Below are 5,898 nucleotides of genomic sequence, written 5' to 3' on the forward strand. Positions count from 1 at the left end.
TTATTATTATTATTATTATTGAACAATTTACACTTTTATTTTTAAATTATATTTCAAAATTGGAAATTTTAAAATTCAAATAGAAAAAACAATTTTCGTGGAAACCAACCAATATGCAATTCAAATTCATTCTTATCCAAATTATAATTTACCTTTTATTTTTAAGTTGTATATTAAAGTAGGAAATTTCAAAATTCAAATTTAAAACAATTTTCATGGAAACTTTAAAAAGAATTAAAAATTAAAAACATGTACCCATGAATTCAATTCAAAATAGTAAGGAAGTTTCGGTTAATTTAAAAGAATTTTAAATTAGAATTTTAAAATAGTAAGGAAGTTTCAATTCGGTTGAATAGGTAGTTTTTATTTTTTAATTGTATTTCAAAAATAGATAATTGAGTTGCTTAAAATTTAAAACTTAAAATAAATTGCTTATTAGTTAATCAAATCTTATTCTTTAGCAACGTGAAAATATGGATAGAATTTGCTGACATGTTTTTATTTTATATTTTTTTTAAAAAAAAGTCATATTTCTTTTTTAAACTTAATTTTTAAATACTTGAATTTCAAGATTAATTGTGGCGCTGACACATATATTGTTTTTCTTCTCCTTTTATATATAGATAGATTATTATTATTATTATTATTATTTTGAGTTGAAATTCAAATTATGATCATAAAAAATAAATAATAATATATTAAAATTATTGAGATTAAACAAGTCAAATTGGGATCTAAACCGATTTTTAGCCGAGGTCAAAGTAAATTTAGATGGGTCATATGATCCAATTCAAATATGTACAATTTCAACCTTTGTGAGCATGAATTGCTTGTGGCACAAGATAACTTATTAGAAATATGAATGAGAGAGGTGATCTCCAATCGTACTGTCAGCTTCTCTAAGAGAAGAAGGACAAGCAAAGAATTCACATACGACTTCTTCCAATCAGTTCTGTTACAATCGATTTTTCAGGTTAATTCAAAATATACTTTCAATTCGTGTTCCTGCAGCCCCAAAGTGAAAACACTTAAGTATATTGTATGTGTCTATTCCCATACAGAAGTAGTATTATGCTGGTTTTTGAAGTTCCCTTTTCAATGATTTTGAGGAGTTTGGAATACTGAGATTATGAATTTGCTCACTATTGAATTCTATCGACCAATGTACATAAATTTGATTTTTGGGATTAGCATTTTAGTATGTGATTTTTTCATAATCCTAGGTCGTATTTTGGATGACGAAATGGCCGGTAACCTGCAAATGTTACCAACGGTTTATTAAATGAAGACTACTTTCAATGCTTAAGTTTGTTCATCTGATCCTTTTTTATGCATATTAATTTATATATTTCTCCAGTTTCGCTCTTTTTTTTTCTTCTGAATTTCCTTAGGTATACACTGATTAGACAAAGATATCTTAGAGTTAAGTTGCTTTCTTGTTCTGCAATGCAGAGTATCTACAGTTTTATTTGAGATCGGAATGAGCATATTCACTTTAATGTTGGAGTTCAAGCTTTTAGGCTCCATAAAATATATAGATGTGAAAAACTATGCTCTCTTTATATGTTGATAGATACCTGAATCTCTTTAAGTGCAGTATAATACGTGCACCATTTTCTTGATCTGTTCTTATTTAAAATCTGAACATTAAAGCCACTGTTGTTATTCAACATCTATTAAGCTGCTGTTCCCATTTCCCTGCTGAGTGAGTGAACTTTACACTAAGTAAAGGCTCGCTCTAAGTGGATATTGTTTGCATTGGATCTGATCAGGTTCTCTATTGGTCAATGATATTCCACGATCAAGACAATTGGCTGAATCCCATGAAATCATTTCATAGAAGTTCATTCATGATATCTTCTTTTTATAAAGCGAGACTAAGTAATACAGCTCCTACTTTCAGCTGGAATGAATTCCTCCAAAGTAAGTGAAGTTCTCCACTACTAGCATCTATGTTTCATCTTAGCATCTATGTTTCATAAAAGCATAGATATGAAAGTTTTCTTATATCTATGCTTCTATTGACTAAGTTTTCTGATATATGACATTGAATTTTAACTTAGATTGAAATAATTGGAAGTTGTTAGACAATGCACGATTGTTTTGAAGTTGTTATACAATGCACTGTTGTTGTATAACTTCTTACACTTTTCGTTTATTGTTGTAATATCTAGATTACCTTGTCATATTTCATCTGCGGTATAGTAAGTCCATTATCACATTCATGTTGGAAGTGAATCTTCTGTGTAACATCCTTTGAAACTAGGCAGTGTTTATGGTAAAAGGGCATGCAAAGTCTAATACGAACAAGTATAAGTGAACAAATATGTATCATCACAAAAGAGAAGCACCAAACTTAATATTTGATCTAACAAAAAAGCCAGTTCATAGTTTGTTTACTCTGATCCAACAGCATCAAAAGTAAACAAAAGAGGAACTGCTAACCACAGTGATGATCAAAAATAAAATCTACACGAATCCATAAGACATATCATGAGTAGAGTCGGTGTATATGAAAGGGTACTGATCTATAGGCTGCACTGTCGAACTTGAACCAATTCCATTCTCCATAAGTTGCATTGTCGAAGTTGATTGGAATATTTGATTGGAAGAAGTTGTTGTGATCAGTGAAAGAATTCACATTAGAAATAGGCAACAGAGTAGTATGATTCATCAAGTTGTTGTTGTTCATGAGCTCAGGGAAGTCCCATATTTGTTGATGAGAAAGTGAGGAACTTCCAATATGAACATTCATGCTCTTCAGCAATTCAATTTTTCCTTTTGCCTTTTCCATCCTTTTCTCAACAACTCCAGCAAGATTTTGCAATTCTTTTTGAGATAAATAGTCAAATCTTGAATTCCAAGTGGGATACTTTTCTACTTTGATCTCAGCCTTTTTCTTTTCATCATTTTCGAAATAGTCAAATCTTGAATCCCAAGTGGTGGGATCCTTTTCTACTTTGATCTCAGCCTTTTTCTTTTCATCATTTTCGAAATAGTCAAATCTTGAATCCCAAGTGGGACGATCCTTTTCTACTTTGACCTCAGCCCTTTTCTTTTGATCATCTTCAAAATAGTTGGACAAGGTCTTACCCCTTTTACTTCGGCCTTCGAATGGTTGGGTTTTGTAGAGATTTATCAGCTCTTTAACTTCATTTGGATCATTCGGCCACATTTGATGATTATTTCCTTCATATATGATCATGCATGCTTTGATGTCACAAAGTATTGAGAGTTCCAAGATTTTCTTGACTAAGCCAGCTTTCCGATTCACCGAAGTTGACTTCCTCTTCTTGTGATCTTGAATAAATTCCACTTTGATTTTTGATCTTCCCATTTTATCTGCAGTTCAAGAAAATACACATGCATACATGTATAATTAAATACTAGAAGAATAAAGAAAGCTAGCACTGTATTTAATTCATAAAACTTCAAGAATAGCAGATGAATCAAAGCTTCACAATTAACTAATGTGATTTAGTTGTATGAGAATAGCAACGAAATATGGAAAAGAAAAAAAAATTACCAGGAGTGAATTAATACGTCTTGTACAAGTCTGTTGCTATAAATATATATATAAGAAGTTTGACGCGTGGTTGTCGGTTTTTTTTAGAAACTATACTAATTATTTTATAAGAATATTTGTCCTTCCACCGATTTTATTACCCTACTTTATAGGAATTACTGATCAGTTTATAAAAATACTTCGTACTCCTAGTATTATTTGATTTTGTGTGTGAGGTACTTGGCCCTTTGAAGTTAACATTTTAATTTGGCTTTCTTAAGTTATTATTTTTTTCTCATAAATATAGAAATCTCAGAATTTGAAATATTATCAAAACTTCTTCAACTCTTATACAATTTTACAAAATGACCGAAACATAATTAATAATAATGCATCAAAATATCCTAAGTTGTTGAATTAATAAATCACTTATTTTCATGTTTATTTATTAGTATATATTTGGCTATGGATGGTTTCAGAAGAAGCAGAGGTAGACCGAAAAAATATTGGTGAAAAGTGATTAAAAAAGACATGCATGTCACAACTTCAATTTACCGACATGACCTTAAAATAGGAGGGTATGTGGGGGACATGGATTAGGCTAGAAGGTTAGAAGATAGCAGTGTGTTGTCTTGTTGTCTATTCATGTTAGCATTAGTAGTATTACTTTTGTAGTTTCTTGTCCTTTTAATTTTATTACTATATGTTGATAATTCCTTGTACCTTTCTTCTTGTATTATTGTATTGTAGTTTTGGTTATGTTACTATCTGTTGTTTTTGTTATTGACTAATGTTTCTTGTACTTCTGTTCTTTTGCGAAATGTTTGGACTATTTAATCTTGAGCAAAAAGTTTATTAGAAGCAACCTCTCTTTCTATGAGAGAGAGGTGAGATCAACATACACTTTATCCTATCCGAACTTCACTTTGTGGGATTACGCTTGACAAGTTATTGTTTGTTTATGAAATGTGAACAAAAATTTTCAACTTCAATTCCAAATTATGATTTGAAATTTCAAATTCTCCAAGAAGTAGGATTTCAACTTTCTAGTTGTGATTTTATTTTTTTTTAAATGTAAGAAATTTGACTCATAAGTTTTTTTTTTTTTTGTTGCTAATTACTACTATATATTGTTGATTTATATTACTTTTTATAAAATTGTGTACTTGGAAGTCTATATTAGCATTTAATTCCAAACATTTATTTCTAAAAGAATCATGAAGATATGTCGTCTATTAATGCACCGTCCTAAGATATTTAGTTATCTTATTTATGAACTATGGTTTGCTCATTTTCGTGAAGACATAAAAAATAGGGTGTTTTCTAAAATGCAACCAAGAAAGTCATACCTCGTGAAGACATGAAAACGAGAATTTGATTTTCTAGAATGACAATCAAGGGATGTCGTACCCTCTGAAGAAAGTAAAAAGAAAAATAAGAATTTTTTTTCTCTAAAATGCAATCACTATGGAGGAATAAATAAGAAAAAAAAGGCTTTTATTTTTTAAATGGAAACCATGGGATGTCGTACATGTAACACCTCGGACGTGTATAACTCAACTAAACTAGGAAAGATGCAAAAAGTTTGTTGAAGTATGTAGAAAGTACTTTTATGAAAGGCATTTATAACCTGTACAAAGTTTCATGGACCGAAGATGCCACCCGTGGGATGGACTTCAGAGGTTGACTTTTTTCAAAACCCAAAAGTCGAGGCCATGATGACACACATCCCGAGAACCTCAAAAATGATGTGTAAGCCGAAAGAAATAACCCATACGAAACATTCAAAGGGAAGTAAGGCCACAACTGATATGAAAACAACAAAAAGTTCCCAAAACCTGCATCTAGTACATTTCAAGATTCTGAAATACATCTCAAGTCTTCGAAAGGAAATTAAAGACTGTAAATGAAAGATGGAGGCCAATGACGATCTAATAAACAAGATCTCACCACAACTCCGAATGAGAAGAAATCGTTAGATTTGATCATGCGCTACGAAGATCACCCTGACTAGGATTTGTATTAAAAGATAACAGAAGTAGGGGTGAATACGATCCACATGTACTTAGTAGGTTAGAACGACTGAGTAGCAACTAATCAGACTTAAAAAATAAACTATGAAACGCTTCCACCTGCATACAAAAATGCCCCATTCTGACATCGATGCCGCCAATTTATATAATAGCGGCGCAAATAAAGGTAACACAAAAGAGTTCATATAATACTCAAATCAAATAGGAACAAAGTTTATTTTTATGAATTTAAAAATTGAATCCATAAAATTATCTTAGAAGAAATATGTACCAAGCTTCTCAATATAGATGAAAACATATTTATTCAATTCAATCAACTTTTCATCTTCTACTATAATTGATTTCTTTATTAGGACATTT

At 30.6% G+C, this 5,898-nt stretch overlaps 1 pseudogene; it reads right to left on the minus strand.

Moving 5' to 3' along the window:
• Positions 1 to 2,469: 2,469 nt before the first annotated feature.
• Positions 2,470 to 3,337, minus strand: LOC125845915 (agamous-like MADS-box protein AGL11; annotated as a pseudogene).
• Positions 3,338 to 5,898: the final 2,561 nt, after the last annotated feature.

This window comes from Solanum stenotomum, chromosome 11 (assembly GCF_019186545.1).
Source record: "Solanum stenotomum isolate F172 chromosome 11, ASM1918654v1, whole genome shotgun sequence".
In the NCBI taxonomy this organism is placed as follows: Eukaryota; Viridiplantae; Streptophyta; class Magnoliopsida; order Solanales; family Solanaceae; genus Solanum; species Solanum stenotomum.